This window comes from Alligator mississippiensis, chromosome 7, assembly GCF_030867095.1.
Source record: "Alligator mississippiensis isolate rAllMis1 chromosome 7, rAllMis1, whole genome shotgun sequence".
In the NCBI taxonomy this organism is placed as follows: domain Eukaryota; kingdom Metazoa; phylum Chordata; order Crocodylia; family Alligatoridae; genus Alligator; species Alligator mississippiensis.
The window spans coordinates 60,461,842-60,482,229 of NC_081830.1; the positions used below are offsets into that span (position 1 = coordinate 60,461,842).

Genomic DNA, 20,388 nt, shown 5'->3' on the forward strand with positions numbered 1-20,388 from the left:
TAATTTAAAGCCCCACACTCACTAGCTCTTGCCAGGCGGGGGGCAATCACCGCTGCCTCCCACTGCCACACACTGCATGGGGGGCTCCATCATGAGCCCCCAAAAGCCTGAATGGCTGCTGCAGCAGCCTGTGAGTGCAGAGCTTTTTTTTTTTTTTTAAACAGCCAGAATTTAGGGGCAGGGCAGCTATTGATGGGCCTGGGAGAGCAGGTGGAGGATGAGGGCTTGTTACAGAGCCCTGCCACACAGCGTGGGGCAGTGGGAGGCAGTGGGGATCACCCCTCCACCTGGCAGGAGCTGGTGAGTGTGGGGTTTTTTTTTTGCATTTTTTTTTAAGAGCCAGGACACTGGGGCTGGGCAGGGCAGGACAGCTATTGATGGGCCTTGGAGAGCAGGCAGGGGTTGGGGGGTACTCAGGCAGGCTGGAGGAGCAGGCAGGGGATGGGGCCTGGTGGGGGTCCCCCCATGGTCCCCTCCCCCCTCCTTAACCCCCCCAACCCCTACCCCCTACTTACTGACATGGAGTCCGGGTCCAGCTCCCTGCAGCGGCAAGTGGAGACTGCATGAATCTTTGAAGCTCTACGAATCTTTTCCAGATTGATTCAGAGAGCTTTGAATTGATTCAGACCTTTTTATTGGTCTCCTCATTCAATTCAATTTGGATTCAGAGATTCAGCTGCCGAATGAGGCCAAATCTCCTCTGAACTGAATCAGCACCCAAAGCTTTGCACAGCCCTAATGTTCATGCCTCCAGAAAAACTAACAAACTTTTATTGATACAGTAAAACCTCACTAGGTTGTAGTAGTGACTGGGAGATGCTATGAGTTACTGAATTTGGTGGATGAGTGTGTAAACAGATAAACAACCCACTAAGCAAAAATAATGTATCACAAAAAGCATTTTTCTAGCTTTGGCCAATATGGTATCTTTACATATACACTTAAGCAAGGGGAGAGGTATAAGTTGCACACATTTCAGACTGTTTCCAGGGGATATTGTATCTCATGGATATATCAAAGTCAAAATTCTTCCTCCATTCCAACTTTCCTCCAAAATGCAAATGATAATTTGTTCCTTGTTTATATTAGTGTGTGTTATGAAATTGTGATATCACTGGACAAACAGTAGAAGAGAAGTGTCAAGGCCCATTCCTTGTTTCTCCTCACCCATCTATTGTGGGGATTAAAGGTGCATAGTATCACCTACTCCTATGCTTCTGGCCCCATGGTCCAGGTAGCTGCACAGGGGCTGAAGGAATTTTTACACTTTGCTGCCTTTGATGGCTATATAATTTGAGCCACAATACTGCCCCCAAATGACAAATATTAATAAAACATTTTTAGAGGCCAGACTCCAACACCCTTACTTTGCCTGAGTTGTACTGAACTTCAGAAAAAGTTATCTTGACATCAATAGGAACACTCAAAGCATGAATAAGAGCCCCAAATTATTAATACCTCATAGCATAATATTTTATTAAAGTTCTGAAATTGATTCCTTAAGTTGTGTCAGATGTTACTTGACTCATAGTCTCACTATTACATTTTTGCTGAGAAGAGAGAGTGAACGATAATTTTTCATGTGATTTCAGAGGTGCAAAAAACAGACCAACATGCATTAGTTGTATTCAACTTCATAAATTTCAAATCAGGTTTTGCTTAAACAGTCCTAAACTGTCAAAATTATGGGATTTCTGCTTTTACTTGCACACAGACTGTTTTTTTAAAAAATAACGTAAATAAGCCAGCAAATAAATCCCAAGAAAGCAAAAGGAGAATATTCATGTTGGGATCTATATTCCAGTAGCAACCACAAGAATTTAATTTCCACATAATTTCATTTTTATAAAAGAGTTTTACTAAGGCCTGGATTTTTTTTTCTTTTGTGCAATGTCTGGATATCATCCCAGTTAATGTCATGCCTGTTTACAAGCAAAGAAGTACTTCTGTTTGATTTTACTTTGCATTTGATTTCTTCATAGGCAAATGGCTCGAGTATGCCATACTTGGACACAGAATAATATAGAATCTTTAAAGAAAGGATGATTTTTGTAATTGACAGTTTACATTTCCATTCTCTCCCATAATGATTTAGTTATGACAGTAACCCATTTTCATAATTGCCTGTCTGAATGAGAACTGTCCCAAGTAAAATACACTTAATCTCAGTTCTTTCTTTCTTTAATCTTTGGAATTTGGTAAAGTTTGCCAACCACGAAGCAATTCCTTTTTTTTTTTTTTCCTTTTTTCTTTTTTTTTTTTGCTGCTATTTTATCAGGCTTTAAAACTGTGTATCTATATATGGTATGAAAGACTCCAGATCTAAAGATAATCATGATCACATGACTGAAGAATGAGCCAATTGTATGCAGATCTAGGATCCATCAGTGTATTGTTAATGTGCTCCTTGCTGAAAGCATATAATCATTTTGAAGTATCTTCTTTGTTTTGTTTTGGTTTTTTTTAAAGAATGTCAAAAAAGCAGAGCCTAATTTTATGTGCCTGGGAGTAGCTATCTAAGCTTCAGGCTATACAAACGCTGCTATTACTGGGGAGTAAAAGCTCTGCATAATTAACAAACATCATCAGCCTTACAGTTCCTGTAGAATGTAGTAAGTTCCTTGCCTGAAGGCTGCTCTCATCCTAGTAAGTCTGTTTACCCTGTCCAAGATTAGATTAGTTTAATTATTATGAAAAAGACTGCTAAGATCTTACAGCCTAATTATGCAAATGTTTCTAAATGTTCACAAAAGTAATTTATTTATTTGGAGATAAATGAATCTGTTTTGTCATAAAACAGATTGCAGTCCTGGCAATGTACAAGCAGGGTTATATGCCTTTAGGCAAATCTTTCACCACAAATATCAGTGGGATCCCTGGATTATAACATTTATAAATACATAAATGTTTTTAGTGGGTTTTTATTGTTTTTGCAAATTATAGTTATCCCAGAAAGAACTATCACAGGTTTAATACTCACCAACCTTGTTATGAAAACAGGGTTTCTCAGCAGAAGCATTTAAAAGATGCTAACAGCTAAAACATTCCTGGTAGACCTATTAAGGTGCACCTGTTTTATTATCCTTGGATCAAATATCTTCAAAAGAGTTCTCCCTTACTTGTACAGGCACTTGCTGCCAAATAAAATATTCCAGCAAAGTATCCTTATACAAATAAAGGCCTTCTTGAGGCCTAGACTATTGTGTCTAGCATTCCTTTATATTAGGAATTCCATGAGTTTTACTCTAAGTTTGTCATGGGTGCCAGCCCTAATTCATAATGTTTGTAAATGAACGATAGCATGAGTTACATGAGTACATGTAACAGACAGAAACACTCTTCTATTTTCAGTTGCACTTCAGTTTCAATGCGATCATCATGGAGCTAACATAAAAAGTAGGGCTGTGCAAAGCTTTGGGTGCTGATTCAATTCAGAGGAGATTCAGCCTGATTTGGTGGCCAAATCTCTGAATCCAAATCAAATTAGGAGACCAATAAAAAGGTTCAAATTGATTCAAAGCTCTCTGAATCAATTCAGAAAAGATTCAGGGAGCTTCAGAGAGATTCAGGCATGTGACAACTGTAGGTGTTGTAGGGCTTGCTGTCACTGCCCTGAGCTCGTTTTCCTACAGGCAGTGACAGGGTGGACCTTGGCTTCAGATCACCTGGTCTGCCAAGAAGTTGGTCTTATATTTTCTCATCTGCCATGACTTTGATGTTATTATATTGCTAGGAGGTAATGCCCAAGGTGATCCTATGCCGTCTCAATCCCTGTTTTCTTCTGTGAGGCTCCAAACCTCCCCTTTACCCCACCCTAGTCTCTCCAGATGGCACTCACAGTCCTCTACAGCCAGGTCTTAATACTGCCTGTCAGTCTATTATTCTGCCTCTCAGCCACCAGGGTGACTGTCGGCTTGGTTAGGTGCACACCCTTCCAGGGGTGTCCTTGGCCTCCACTCAAGTATCCAAAAAAAAGAAAGCAAAAAACCCCTGACTGCTCTCAGTCTCTTTGCCAGACTCAGCCCATGTCCCCTTCACCTGGGGTCAGGCTCTCATGTCCCAGTCACAACAAAAGAGAATCAGTTTGCTCAGTCACTGTTCTGCACAAGCCTGCATGGCTTATTCATGGGCATTCACAGTCCCAAAGGGATTTCTCCCATGTGCAGTGAGGCTCTAACCTGGAAGAGCAGTTCTTCTGGTCTTTTCCCCAGATCCTCAGCTGTTGCTCTGCTCCAGGGATTATCAATAGCCTTGTGTGTGCAGGCCTCCACCTGCCTCCTCCTCAGGGTCACACCCACAGCATTCCTCCAGTAAGTTTTGCAACAGTTGCCTGCTGGGATACTCAGCTGCTCCTTTCTCTGCAGCTCGCAGGGAGTTGACCCCCCTCTGCCCCTCTCCAGGGCTGGAAATACCTCTCAGCAGCCTCCCTCCTCCAATCCAGAATGAGATACTGCTCCAGAAATGTGATGAGTGTTTCTCTTCCCTTCCAGTCTCTAGCTGCAGCCCTGCCGGCCCTCCATGCTGTGAGTGTTGTTTGTTTTCACTTTCCCTGTCTGTTGCTGCCAGCTACATTTCTTCTCCTGACCTCCCCTGCCCAGCATGTAAGGCACCTCAGGGCTTTTTTTGCGCTCTCTCACCCCTTCACAGGACAGTCCCTGCTTGACACCACAGGGAGCTGGACCCAGACTCTGTGCTGGTAAGTAGAGGGTCGGGGGGGGGTTGAAGAAGAGGGGAGGGGACTGTGGGGAGACCCCCACCAGGCCCCATCTCCTGCATGCTTCCCCAGCCCCCCTGAGCACCCCCAGCCCCCACCCACTCTCCCAGCCCCCACCCAGCCCCAGCTTCCGGCTCTTTTAAAATAAAAAAAAAAGCCCCCATTCACTGGCTGCTGCCAGGTGGGAGGGTGATCTCTGCTGCACCCCACTGCCCCATGCTGCATGGGGGGGCTCTGCCATGAGCCACCATCACTCGCCCACTCTCCTAGCCCCATTGATAGCTGCTCCACCTGCCCCAGCTCCCAATTCTTTAAAAAAAGAAAAAAGCCCCACACTCACCGGCTGCTGCAGCAGCCATCGGGGCTTCTGGGGGCTCATGGCAGAGCCCCCCATACAGCACAGGGCAGTGGGGGGCAGCAGGGATTGCCCCCCCCACCTGGCAGGAGCCAGTGAATACAGGGTTTTTGTTTTTTTTAAAGAGCTGGGATGCTGGAGCCAGACAAGACAGCCATGAGTGGGGCTCAGAGAGCAGGCAGGGGCCAGGGGGCTCATGGCAGAGCCCCCTACACAGCATAGGGCAGCAGGGTGCAGCAGGGATTGCTCCCCCACCTGGCAGCAGCCGGTGAGTGGGGGCTTTTTAAGAGATGGGAGCTGGAGCTGGGAGAGTGGGCGGGGAATGGGGGCTCATGACAGAGCACCCCCATGCAGCTGAGGGCAGTGGGGGGCCACAAGGATCTCCACCCGCACCTGGCTGCAGCTGGTGAGTGCCAAGGTTTTTCTTAAAGAGCTGGGAGTATAGGCCCTGGCAGGGCAGCCATTGACGGAGCTGGGAAAGTGGGTGGGGGATGGGGCCTGTCTCATTCAGAGATTCGGCTGATTTGGTGGCGTTCAAATCTACGAATCAGATTCAGCCAAATCAATTCGGGACAGTGATTTTAATCACTGAATCAAATCACTGTCCCCCAAATCAGCCGAATCTGAAGCGAAATCTAGCCACCTCGCACAGGTCTAATAAAAATTATATTTCCTCCTCTCCTGAACTTGTATTGCAAATTGCAGGCAGAGATTTCAAATTTTGTAATGGTTGAATCTTTCAATCTGACCACTGAGCTTCCAGCAAAAATGGTGAACTCAGCCCCTCCTACTGTATGGTTCCAAACAGCAGGCCATAAATGTAATCACTCTTCTAAAACATTCTAAAATATGTGCCATTAAGATTAGGTACAATGTTCAAATAATTTCAGTGGGAGAAAATCATCTGCAGATGATACATACATAGAATATCCACCTCACTTGAGATTACATCATTGACTCCAAGTCTTATCAACTTTGTAGCCTCTATACAATCTCCTCTGAAACAGCGAGAAAGAAAAAATATAGATAATAGCAGTGCCAGCGAAAGAGAATTTGAATCTAGTAAGCCAGGGCATACTGGGAAATACGAATGAAGTTCTTTTAACTGTAATGTCAACTTGATGCAGTAATGCCTTTTACAGACAGTGTTTATTTTACATCCAAGAAAAAAATGGTGCATTTTATTAGAAATATATTGCACTAAAACCAAACCAGATTGAATTCTTGATTTGTTTATAAATTAACTGTTACTTAAATAAGCAGGGCAATGGCTCTATGTGGAGATTAAACCTAGAGTTCTCCTGTGTATTAAATGGAAGATGTGAGTGATGATTTTAACTGGCTGCTATGACATCACCATTATCATGGATATTCAAGACATTAGAAGCTGCTTGCTGTCAGTTAAATGATCACATCTCAAGTGCACCTGCTTTATAATTATTCATTTGGAGCAGGATCATTAACATATTCCTTAAGTCATTTACAGGCAATTTGACTCTACATTAATGATTTTTTTCACTCCTTGTAACAAATTAATGAGATATATATAAATACATGGGTACAAATGAAACTCATGCAATTCGTATCATAATTAGTGTACACCAAAGGTCTGCAGGTTGTATAACTTCCTTTTTTCTACTTTAGGCAGCTACCCTGTAATCGCTTAACAATTATAGCACCATATTAGATTTATTGTCAAGATATCTAAGCCATTAACATACTTTTTCTTTAGTGATGGCAACAAAGGTAGTAAAATAAAACGAGTACCTTGGTTAAATGTTTGCAGACCAAGTTCACAAGTTTGAAATAATAAAACTAAAAAAAGCAGAGGCGCTATAGGCAGTTAATCCTTTCAATTACCTAAGCATCTCACTATAAGGGTGGTGAAACAGTGAAAAGTTGTGGAATCTCTATCGTTGGCAGTTTTCAAGAGCCAGTTAGGCAGACACTTTGCTGGGATGGTTTAATCAGGGATTATGTCCTGCCTTGAGCAGGAGGCTGAACTAGATGACTTTGGGAGGTATCTCCTAGCCCTACTTTCCTACGATCCTAAGAAGGCAGGATATATAAGCACCTTCACACTGGTTGGCAGCAGCAAGGGCCAGGTCCAATTTTGGGGTACTAAATATATTTTACCTTGGTTTGAGCCCCTACCCAGACCACCTGGGAAACACTAAATGAATTATTATGTTGTCCCACATACATACAACCCCCTCCTCCCCCATCATCACAAGCAGTATGAACACAAAAGACAAATTTATTACAGAAAACAAAGGAAAACACCAAATGCAATTTAAAACACCACTAACTAGAAGACATAGTCTTTAGGTTACACTGTACCATAGAAAGCTGCTAGAGAGTGTGGGCCTTTCTGCAGTGCAAGGGGCCCCTCATTGCTCTTGAAGGAATGGTAGTGTGCCAATCTTTGCTCTCACAGAGAGGCTGTATGTGTGTGGGGAGGGAGGAGTCACTGTGGCTCCAGGCAGCATGCATGCACCCCAAAACTTCTGGGCTGGATTATATGGCCTATTGAATTAAAACTGCAGGAAAAAAAACTCCAACAGGAACCAGGTTGACTAATGGCTACAGTCAGCCCAACTACACAGCTTAACTAGAGGAAAGGACCATCAAAAGAAACAAGGAGAAAGACTAGGCCTACCCTCTAGGCCTGGGATGCAGGTAGTTTGGGTCACAGCTCCATGGGGAGCAGAAAGTTGCAAGCCTCAACCCTGGCCCAAAAATGGCAGGGTTAGGAATACCTAGGTTTCAACCCTGTTCAAACTGCCAGGCCTAACTCCTGGCCAGCAAACCCAAGGATCCACTTAGGACTCTGTGAAGCTCCAGTCCCTGATTCAATTCGGCAGAGATTCAGCCTGATTCAGTGGCCGAATCTCTGAATCCAAATTGAATCAGAGGACCCTTTAATCTCTCTGAATTGAATCAGAACCCTCTGAATCGATTTGGAGAGATTCAGAAAGATTCAGAGATTCAGACATAGAGACAGTTTTAAATGTTTTTTCTACATACCTCTAGGTAGCAGGCGGCTTATGAATGCTGCAATGCTGAGGCACATGGAGTCTCATAGAAACTCCCCAGTGTGCTTGGCAGCAGACCCAGAAGTGAACCAGAAGCACTTCCATTCCACTACCAGGTCCACTGGGGAGTATGCAGGAGGGCCCCCCCACACCCCCGCCAGCTTCGGGACTGGTGCCTCCTGGGTCTGGAGGGGGCACCCAGGGACCCCCTGCAGCCAATCACCGATCCAGGGAGGTGCAAGAGGGGCCTGATCCATTTCAGGTTCACTACCAAGTACATGAAGGGCCCCCCATACTCCTGTGGGACACTCCATGTGCCCCACCATCACAGCAAACATGAGCCATACCTGCTACCTCAAGGTATATAGAAAAAACTTTTAAAGCTGTGTCTATGTCTGAGTCTCTGATTCTCTGAATCAGCATTGAATCTTGAGATTCGGATTCAGCCAAATTGAATCAGGGACAGTGATCTGAATCAGTTTATCGAATCACTGTCGCTGATTTGGGCCAAATCCGAATTGAATACGGCCCACTTTGCACACCCCTCGAACCACTACTCTTTTTCCCAGTATTAATCCCTTAAAACCTCAAAAGAAAAAAAAGGGGTGAGGAGGGAAAGAAAAGGAAAAGAAAAGAGTCCCAGACCATGGGCAAGTTGTGCCACTTTAGTCGGGGGGCACATGCCCCTCCTGCAACCAGTCTTGCCGACCAGAGGGCAGGGCCCCCATAGGTGATCCTGTGCTCCGGGGGGTCCCCCACAGACAATTCTGCAGACAAGGAAGCTCCCCTGTAGGTGATTCTGCCAACCAGGTGGGGGGTCTCCCAGGTGATTCCATGATGGTCAATCGCTGCACTCACTGCAGCCACTTCCGGGAGTGGCTGCGGCTGCTTCTGGAAGCAAGCACTGGATGATCACACCCAAAGGCGGCTGCAGTGAGCGCAGCAATCAAGCAGTGCTTGCAGGGGGGGCACCAGTGTTCCTGCCAGCCCCGCCCTGCCCATTGCCTAAGCGGCAAGCACCACCATCAAGGGGTGCAACAGTGCTCTCAGGGGGTGCACGTGCACCCCCTACACGTTGCCACTGCCCCAATCACTGAGGCAATACTCTCTCTCTCTCTCTCTCTCTCTTTCTCTCCCCTTCCCTTTTTGCTATCTACAGCTCCTACTCCCTTGCGGGGGCAGGTAAAATATAGCTTGCAGCCCAGATCCAGCCCACCAGGCCATTCTATCCAGCCTGTGGGGCCCCTCTAAAATTTAGGAAATTATTACCTACTGGTGGCTGCCTGTCTAAAAGCTGCAGGACCCAGTGGTGCCAGGACACAACAACAGCAGGATCCAGCATCAGCAAGGCCTTCCTGGCCCTGCCCCACCCCCAGCTCCTCCCACCTTCAGCCCCCAACCAGAACACCTCCCCCCACACATTCACACATCCACACACATACTCACAAACACACCCACACCCAACCCCCCCCACATGCCACATACACACAAACCCACACACACACACACACCCACAGCCCCCACAAAACATGTACCCACCCACCCATATCCCCCACACCACTCCATGCCCCCTCAATATACAAGAATAACACTTCATTTTAAGCTATTATACACTCAACTCTATGTACAACTTTCTCTCACGCGTAGATGACCTCTATCTGACGCAGGAAGTCTGTGGGCCGACGAGCGGTAAAGCGCTGCTCAACCTGGTACTGGCAACTGAGGATGACCTAATCAGTGACCTAATAATCAAAGGGAAGCTGGGTGACAGTGACCATGAGCTGATCACCTTCACCATCCGCTGTAAAGCTGGCAAGTCAGTCAGTAATACGGAAGTCCTCGACTTTGGGAAAGCTGACTTTGAAAAGCTAGGGAGGCTTGTCAGTGAGGCCCTAAAGGGCCACAACCCAAAGGGGTTGGGAGTGCAAAACAAGTGCTTGCTCCTCAAGGGAGCAATCCTGGATGCGCAAGCAAAGTTTCTCCCGTCTCGGAGGAAAGGCAGCAAACAGGCACAGCAGCCCCCTTGGCTCTCCAGGGAACTAGCAGACCTCCTGCATCTTAAAAGGAAGACCTACAAAACATGGAGGACTGGAACCAACACAAAGGAAAAATACTCTGCTCTGGTCCAGTCCTGCAGAAATCAAACCAGGAAAGTCAAGGCTGTGATGGAACTCCAGCTAGCTACAAATATCAAGGACAATAAAAAGTCCTTTTTTAGATATGTGGGGAGCCAGAGGAAAAGCAAGGGCAACATTGGACTCCAGCTAAACCAGATGGGAGACTGACAACCAATGCCCAGGAAAAAGCAAACTTTCTAAATGAGTACTTTGTGTTAGTTTTTCACTAGTTCCATGGGACGCCCCTGCCCACTGCAGGACAGGGAGGCCCAGGTGAGGGAGATTCCTTACCCTCCATCAAAGCTGACCTCGTGAAGGAACACCTTGACAAGCTGGATACCTTCAAGTCAGCTGGCCCTGATGGTTTACACCCAAGGATATTCAAGGAGCTGGCAAGCATCATACCTCAGTCCCTGGCACAGATCTTTGAGAACTTGTGGTGCTCTGGTGAAGTGCCCGAAGATTAGAAGAAGGCCAATGTGATGCCTATCTTCAAAAAAGGGAGGAAAGTAGATCTGGCAAACTACAGGCTCATCAGCCTGACCTCTATCCTGGGGAAGGTCTTAGAAAAGATTATCAAAGAGGCCATCCTTAACAGACTAGCTGATGACAATATCCTGAGGGATAGCCAGCATGGGTTTGTTGCAGGAACGTCGTGCTTGTCCAATCTCATTTCCTTTTATGACCAGGTGACCTATCACCTGGATAAGGGGGAAGAGATTGATGTCATATATCTTGATTCTAAAAAAGCCTTCGATTTGGTATCCCATGATCACCTCTTAGCAAAACTGGCTAACTGTGGCCTCAGCCTCACCACAATCCACTGGCTGGGGAATTGGCTCCGTGGTAGGACTCAGAGGGTGGTTGATGGAAGTCAATTGTCCTGGTGCACCGTGACCAGTGGAGTCCCTCAAGGCTCTGTCCTAGGGCCTATACTTTTTAACATCTTCATCACTGATGTAGACATTGGTGTCAGAAGCGGACTGGCTAAGTTCGCCGACAACACCAAACTCTGAGTTAAAGCATCCACACCTGAGGACAGGAGGGTGATCCAGGCACACCTTGACAGGCTCAGGAAATGGGCAGATGAAAACCTGATGGTGTTTAACACCAAAAAATGCAAGGTTCTCCACCTTGGGAGGAAAAACCTGCAGCATGCTTGTAGGCTCAGCCATGATATGCTGGTTAGCACTACAGATAAAAGTGACTTGGGGGTCATGATTGACCACAAGATGAACATGAGCCTTCAGTATGATGCTGCAGTTAGTAAAGTGAGCAAAATGCTGGCTTGCATCCATAGATGCTTCTCAAGCAAATCCAAGGATGTCATTCTCTCATTGTACTCAGCCTTGGTGAGGCCACAGCTGGAGTACTGCATCCAGTTTTTGGCTCCACAATTCAAAAAGGATGTGGGGAAGCTTGAGAGAGTGCAGAGGAGAGCCATGAGCAAGATCAGAATTCAGGAAAACAGACCTTATGATGAGAGGCTGAGAGCCATGGCACTCTTCAGCCTAGAAAAGCACAGCCCATCTCTAAGTGTATCAGGGGTGCTCACCAGGATCTGAGGGAACGTCTGTTCACCAGAGCACCCCAACGGATGACAAGATCAAACGGTCACAAACTCTTCCACAACCAATTCAGGCTGAACATAAGAAAGAACTTCTTTACTGTCCAAGCCCCCAAGGTTTGGAATAGACTGCTGCTGGAGGTGGTTCAAGCACCCACTCTGAATGCCTTCAAGAGACATTTGGATGTTTATCTTGCTGGGATCCTATGATCCCTGTTGACTTCCTGCCCCTGGGGCAGGGGGCTGGACTTGATGATCCTCCAGGGTCTCTTCCAGCCCGAATGTCTATGTCTATGTCTACACTACGCAAACGCATATAAATCAGGACAAAATATTTTTAAAAATCAAATTAATGTACATTGTAGTAGACATTTGAATTTTAGAATATAATTTGCTTTTTTTCCTGTTCCAACATGACAAACCCCCTTGCCAAAAGCAGCACTTCGGGGGACAAGGGGAGGGACTTCCAGTGGCAGAGGTCAGGGGTTTGGAGGCGGGACTTCTGATTCCAAGATGGCAACCAGGAAGCATGGCACCTGTCAAGGGGTGGGGCTACCCTTGCAGCCCTCAAAAGCTCACCAAAACTTGTTAAGTGACCCTCCATTCAAAATAATTGCCTGCCCCTGCCCTAGCAGCTTCTCCTCCCCAAAACCAGCTTAGCTCACCTTATATCCCTTTGCATTACATCACCCTGGCCATGTCCAGTGAGGGAGCTCCACACTCCAGTTCTTCTCCCAACCAATCAGCCTGAAGAATCCTCTGCTTCCCCTGGCCAATGAGGCCAGAGGTTTTCACATATTTTCCCCAGATTTAGGCCCCAGCTTGCCATGTGCTGAGCATATGGCCTAAACACGGGAGCCCTCTTGTCCACATAAAAAACAAAAACACACACAAAAACACAATATACAGCCCATCTCTGGATGTGGCCATTTTGGCCATTTTCTCCAGATACTCAAAAAGTAGCAGCTTTCTAGATTTTGAGAAACCACTCCTACAAAAAGATTTCCCTGTAAATACAGAACCCCAGGACTTCACAAAGGAAAGAGGGGTGGAACAGCAGCACCTACTCGGTTGTGCTACTCCATGCTTCTACTAAATTATAAACAAAAAAAGTGGCAGTGCCACCAACTGATATGAGGTAAACCAAATTACATGAGGTATATGCAGTGCTGTAGCAAGGTGGGGAGGGTGAGCAGGGTGACCACCCCAAGTGCCAAAGCAAAAGGGCACCAACAGACACTGCCCAGCTGGTATGGAGCACAGGACGGAGCTGCGAGAGGCTCATTGTAGGTGGGCACAGGGATGGGGGGAGGGTGGCTCCCACTGCTGTGTGCACTCCTGGGCAAGCATGGGAGGGCATGTGCCCCACAGATCTGTGCATGGGGCAAGGGCAGGCTACCACTCTAGGCTTTGCCCCAGGAACCAAACTTCCTTGCCACATTACTGGCTATATGTACTGAAAATGTTTTTACACTTTGTTTCTGAAGACTACGCTGATCATGTCAGCCTAATGTGTAGAGGGACAAAAGATGCCCTTGGGATGGAAAGGAAGTGACCAGGGGCATTTGCCCTTCTCTCTGAACCCCATTCCCTCAAGAAGATGGTTGGAAAACACCTACCATTTTGAGAATTCTGTTTCATTACAGACACAACAGATGGTCTTCAGATGTACTTTTATAAGCCCAGAAGGGGTGATTTGGCACTACCCAGATAGGACCTATGGGTAAAAAAAAAAAATCATCTCAAACTTCCCTCCAATTTGGTGGTAGAATTCTAATACAGGGCTCTCAAGATCCCCTGATAAGCCCTTCTTGCATACTAGTTTTGGCCTGCATTTAGCTATACAAATGAGATCAACTCCAGTATCACTGAACGATGCCATATGAGGATTTCATAAGAGGCTCTGAATGTAACCTTGTAAAGAGCAGCTGCATGGGTACTTTGGGAGCTATGATGATATCAGTTAATAACTAAAAGGAGGCATATGAGAGTAGAGGACTTTGGATGAGACACACCATCCTGTATGACTAAGATACACAACAGCAAAGGCAGTTATAGATTTGTCCATAATGATTTCTATCTTAAGCTTCCAGCTTGAAATCCTGGTCCTAATGATACCAATGGTTTTTTGCCATTCACCTGTATGAGACTAAAGACGTAGGTCAGTAATGGTGAATCTATTGCATGTTAGAATATTAGTAGCACAGTGCAAACATCCCTGTGCATTTGTGATCTATTTCCCTAATTACTTTCAGGAAATTATAACATTCTCTGAGGAGTAAAACACATTATAAAAATAACTTTTACTACATATTAACTACAGAATTACAATGTGTCAATTGAAAGTTTCTAAAAAATACATCAGCGCAGTTAATAATGTCATACAATCATTTGTGAGCAGAAAGAGGTGGCATTAGCATTATTACAAATGCCATATGAATCAGGAAGACATCAAGTCTGCAGTTCTGAAGAATACTAACTAGTGAACAGCACAGTATGCATAAAGATAAAGACATGGAGTAGCATTGTACGCATGCAGAAGAAGGAACAAGTAGATGTTTCTTTTGGTGTTTTTCAGTCCTCTCAGACAGATAATCTCATAATATAATAATCCCTACAGTATGGAATATACAGTTTCAAAGTATCATTTTAAAATTCCAGTTCTAAGAGCTCACTTAGACCTTACATTCATACTACATCCACTGTGCCACTGATATTGTGTCACCGATGTTAATGCACAAATGCCCATTTTTAATAAAAGCAGTGAACAAAAAAGAAACGGTAGATACAAAGCTTTTCAATATTGCTGAAAAGAAATAAATTCTTTTCAATGGTTGATTGATATTGTCAAAGGCTGAATATTTTCCCTCCCAGTTCTCATAGTATGGGACTCATAATACAGGCAGTAGTCCCTTCTTGGAAACTCACCAAGTGCATGTCTACAGGTGCCACAACTCACATCTATCTTGCCTGGGGTAAAAAAGCCACAATTCGCTAACTCTTAGAACAGGAACCCCATTACAAATCCCTCAGTAATGCCTGGGATCTGGGCTTCCAGGAGTTTCCCTGCAGGAGCCTGTAACAGCAGCTAGTTACAGGGACTAAATACTATCTCCAATATAGAGCATTACTTAATTTTTCACCTAATGGTACAAAGATGTCAGGGTATTAATAATAAAAAAGATTCCCGTGTACATATTCTCTTACTCAAGTATAATGTTTTTATCTAAAGCTCAGCCCAGACAATTCCAGACCTCTGAGTTAGAAAAAAGCTCTGTCTGACCTCTTGCAGCATACTCCCAATGTCTCATAGGCTGTTTACAGATGTAACCCCCCCCCCCAAACCCCAGCACTTTAAACTCAGTGCACCCCCACCCCCCCCAACCAAGCCCAGCACATGACCGGACAGGGCATCACATTAGTTGGACCCAGATCACCTAACATCTGTATAGATTGGGCACTTTGGCGCTTTTTGGTGCTTTTATGTAATAGCTGATTCAATCAGATAAAAGCACCAAAAAGCCCCACTGAAGTGCACAATCTATACTACATCTAGCTCCCTATTAATCACAGCTCATTCTTATAGGTGTATATTGAACACCATTTTACATTCATAAATTGCATGATACTATTAGAATGTATATATTGATTTTTTATAGGCGATATAAAAAAAAAACTCACAAGGTATGCACTGAATCAATTGGATTCTCCACTTACCATCACCAAGATTGGTTTGAAGAGCATAATGAGGAAATCCTAGCACTTATCCACTGAAAGAGAACTGCATTCTGCAGCTGGCAAAATGCACCCTCCATCCAACAAGAATGAGAGGCTTACCACTGGCTTAAAGCTGTAGTTCAGAGGAAGTTACCGGACATCAAGAACCAGTAGTGGCAAGTGAAGGCCAGGGATATCCACAGTTTTGCTGATCCACGTGACATAAGAAGCTTCTTTCAAGCAATAAAAGCCATCCACGGGCCACATTCCAATGGCCCAATCCCCTTGTAGTCCCAGGACAGCTCCACCCTTCTGATATATTCATCAAACAGTGCTGGAAGAAGTACTTCAAGATTCTACTCAATCGTAAATCTGAGGTTTCAACTGCCACCATCAAGTCCATCCCTCAGCACCCAGTAATAGAATCTCTTGCTGATCCACTGTCCTTCAAGGAAGTCTTGGTGCCTATCACTTTAACAGCTTTGAGTGACAGCAGGGCAGCCAGCAGGTACAAGCCATCCCTGATGAGGCAGTCACTTGACCTGGTAAGGGCCTTGTGATTGGAGGGGAGAACATAGCAGACTCCATTTAAGTTCAGGGCTGAGCCAGCCATCCACTGCTGGCGGCCATCAGGACAACATATGGTGGATTGGCTATTCAGGAAAAACCTTGGAGGTAAGGGCAGGATCTACGGGGATAGTAGGAGGCTCTTGATCCTGGGTATGACTTGAAACTGCACCCTGCTGAAGAAGGGTGGCCTGGTGGGACTCCCTGTGGTGGGAAAGTTCTCCAGAAATGCCAAGCCAGTTGCCTTCCTACTGAAGGGCGGGTAGGAGTGCCTTAAAACCCCAGCTTCCACATCCTGGTGGGTTACCTGGACTTAGGGATAGGCATGGGGACCAGGCATGCCTTCGGGCACCTGAGCCCCACAGGGGTGTAAGACCCCAGAGGCCCCAGAGAGGTCCCAGATAGAGTGGGCAGTAGAGAGTGGCCCCAGGAAAGGGGGGCAGAAAAGGCCTAGGTGCCCAGTGAAGGGCTAGGGGCAGAGTCAGCTCATTGTTTGGTAAATCAGCTGGTTACCATTCAGACAAGGGTTGCAAGAGGGCCCAAGAAGCTGCACACCGGCCAGCCAAAGAGTGGGAGTAGGCAAGCCTGATGGCCTACATGTTCACTCAAGGGAGCAGGGCAGATTGGGTGTGGCCCAGTGAGGGGCAGTATGCAAGAGGCCAGGTGAGAGAGGGTGGAGTGAAAGAGACCCCAGTGAGAGAGGGGCAGTATGAGTGAGGCCCAGAACAGGGCAGTGTGTGAGAGGCCTAAAAGTGGAGCGAGTTTGGTCTGGCCTTGATCTGGAGTGTAATAATTATCTGGATGCCATCTGCGAGGCATGGGCCACAGTGTAGGGAAGGTATGGAGCTGTGGATAGTGCCCCCTGGCATAGGGACAGTGAAATGGGCAGCCTCCCGCTTATTATATCAAATAGTACATCAAGTTGTGGCAGGTAAGATGGGGCAGACTGCCCTAGACAGCTGAGCAGGCCAACATGAGACTCGGCCCTGGGGTGGTCACACATGCCATCACTCAGACCAAGAACAATAAGGCCTTTGAAGAGGACCAGATGGTATTCCCACAGAGTCTTCAAATCTGATGGAACAGCACTAGTGCAAAAATTCACCAACTTCTCATCAAAATATGGGTTAACAAACAAGCTCCACCTGACTTTAAAAATGCCAACATTGTGACCATCTTCAAGAAAGAGGGCAAGTCAATGTGTGGGAACTAACAAGGTACTGCCCTCCTCTCCATTGCTGGGAAGATTCTTACTCGTATCCTTCTGAATTGCCTCCTCCCCCTTGCCAAAGAGGTCCTTCCAGAATCCCAGTGTGGCTTTAGACCATAATGGGGTACCACCGACATGATTTTTGTTGCATGACAGACCCAGGAAAAGTGTAGAGAGTAGCACTAGGAGCTATTTATGGCATTCATTGACCTAACCCATGCCTTCGATTCCATCACTTGAGAAGCTTTATAGAAGGTAGTGGCTAGATTTGGTTGTTCACTGAAGTTCATCAGCATCCTCAGGCTACTCCATGATGGGATGACCACCACAGTCCTTTGCAATGGATCAGAGTCAGACCCATTTACCATCTGAACTGGCGTCAAGCAGAGCTGTGTCATCACTCTAACCCTTTTCTCCATCTATCTTGCTATGATTTTGATTCTCATCCATGACCACCTTCCTCCCAGAACTGGGGTTAAGTATTGAACGGATGGTCAGCTTTTCAACCTGCGGTGCCTTCACAGCAAAATGAAAGTTACCAAGACTAGTATCACCAACCTTCAGTTTGCTGATAACTGTGTTATCCTTGCACACACTGAGATGGATCTGCAATCCACCCTTGACCATTTTTCAGGTGCCTATCATAGCCTGGGACTCTCCCTTAATATTGGTATGACCAAGGTGCTCCATCAGTCTGCCCCAGCACAAGCTTTCCTCCTCCCCCATAAAACTACCATTGGTGGAGAACCCCTGGAAACATCCAACATCCCCATACCTTGGCAGACACCTCTCCCGTCAGTCAGTCTTGATGAAAAAATCAAACATAGGACTTGCTGTGCCAGCATATCCTTTGGAAAGATGCTTCACTGTTTCTTTGCCGACTGAGATCTGCAGATGGAAGCCAAAAATCCTGATCTACAATGTGGTGGTTATCCCCATGCTCCTCTATGGGTGAGAGACGTGGGTAACATATCAAAGCCACCTTAAGCACCTAGAATGGCTCCGTCAGTGTTGCCTCAGGAAGATCCTTCACATTAGATGGGAATACTACTGTGCCAATGCCAACATCTTCTCTGCAGCTAGCTTAACCAGCATTGAGGCAAAGATCATAAAACATTAACTCTGTTGTGCTGGCCACTGTGTGCAGATGGCTGACACTTGTCTCCTGAAGCAAGTCCTCTTCTCTCAACTTAGGCATGGTAAGAGGACCCACAGAGGACAAAGGACCCACAGAGGACCCACTACAAAAACACCCTGAAAACATACCTTAAGAAGGGTGTCATCAACCTTACAAACTGGAAAGTACTGGCTGGTAACACGTCTCAATGGCACTGTACCATATATCAAGCTACAGCCCACTTTGAAGAGAATCGTCTTGTTCAGGAAGCTGAGAAACAGCAAAGGAGGAAGGAAAGCATACAACATGCTGGCCAGCAGCTGTGTCCCCATCATATCTGTGGAAAAACTTGCAGAGCATGGATTGGACTCCTCAGCCACCTTCAAACTTAGCTGTAATTCCCCCCAACCCCCACCCTAGTAGCAGCATCCTCATATAGAGGGATAGCTGAAGAGGGAGAAGATAACAACCCCTTAAATTTGTTGTCCTTACACAGTCTACTGGAGTAAGTATAAACTGGAAAACATATACTACAGTAAAGTAGTCATCTTCAAAACATTATAGTTTACCAACAGTTACTACACATTGGCATGTGTAATAGCACGTGACATGTAGCAATATAAATGAGACGAACCAGAATTTGAACCAAAATTAAATGTTACTTAATTTTTCCATACCTACCTAAAGCACAGTAGAAATAACCAGACAATGTGATCATTTTATACATAAATCTTCAGCAAAATTGACTATTGGCTATTGTGAAAGTTTTTATACTTTCACAATAGCACTACAGAGATACAATATGTGAGCAGATTCTGAATCTGTAACACTCCTCAGAAATAAGTAAAAATGATGTCTGAACTTCCAAAGATGAGAACTGGACTGTAATGTGGCATTAGGGCCTGTTGTCGGAACCTTTTAAAGGATTGATTCCTATATGGTGAAACACTTGGAACAGTTAGGGAATGACCAGTTACAGCATCTTTCATTTGAAAGAAATATTACAAAGAAATGTTTGTAAAGTAGAATACCATTTCATAGGATGGTGCTAATGTTTAGAACAGTGTTTCCCAACCTTTTTTATCCCATGGCACACTTACATGGCCTTTTCTATCCCATGGCACACTGGCCAGACACAAAGCAGGGGAGGGAGGGAAGGAGGATGGTACGCAGGGCTGACCAGTGTGTGGTGGCAGCACTGGCTGGAGCCATGCTCCGCCATGAGCCATGACCCCCCAAGATTCTACGGCACACCTGGTGATGTCTGACAGCACGCCAGTATGCCATGGCACACCAGTTGGGAAAGGCTGGTTTAAAACATGCTTTCTTACTGCTAAGATTCATCAGTTGTAAAATGTTGTTATATATTTATGCCTTTTTTTCCCATTTTGATATATTTACTTTTGGTCTGATTTTCTAAAGAAAGAAACAATTAAAGTGTATGGCAAAGAAAGTTTCTTTCCACTGAATGGATAATCTGGGTTCTGAGATAGAAGAATTGTAGACTTTTAGCATTATGGGTAATTTCATTTTTCAAATCAGAATTACCACTTCGTTACAAAATGGCGAGATTTATGCAACAATTATTCAGTTGGATTATTTCAGATTTCACAATTCACTTATATGCACTCCTGTTAATTTATTTAATTAAATGTTAGTTTTGTAATTCAGTTTTACACTTGCAGTAATTCATATTATCAAGTCTTATTAGTTAGTTTTCCAAACCTACAAAATGCCTGTGAGTTTTCTTGTGTGTGATAGCATTAGTAAATGCAGATTTCATAGATTTCATAGACATTACAAGCTGGAAGGGACCTTGTGAGATCATCAAGTCCAGCCCCTCCCACCCACCCACCCCCATCTGTACCATAGGCAGGAAGTCAGCTGGGATGAAGTGATCCCAGCATGAAAAATATCCAGAAGTTTTCTGAAAGAGTCCAGAGTAGGTACTTGCACCACCCTGGACACTCGCACCATAAAAAACTTTTT

General features: G+C 45.3%; 1 long non-coding RNA gene across 2 annotated transcripts in view; it reads left to right on the forward strand.

Moving 5' to 3' along the window:
• The first annotated feature begins 4,309 nt into the window (after positions 1–4,309).
• Positions 4,310–20,388, forward strand: part of LOC132251429 (uncharacterized) — a 59,008-nt gene continuing 42,929 nt past the window's right edge. The window contains exons 1-3 of one of the 2 annotated variants that reach the window (XR_009463462.1): positions 4,310–4,523; positions 4,648–4,696; positions 15,448–20,069. This is a non-coding gene — a long non-coding RNA (uncharacterized LOC132251429). Of the gene's footprint in view, positions 4,524–4,647; positions 4,697–15,447; positions 20,070–20,388 lie in introns of those variants that run through there. The other variant, XR_009463461.1, reaches the window with a different exon arrangement.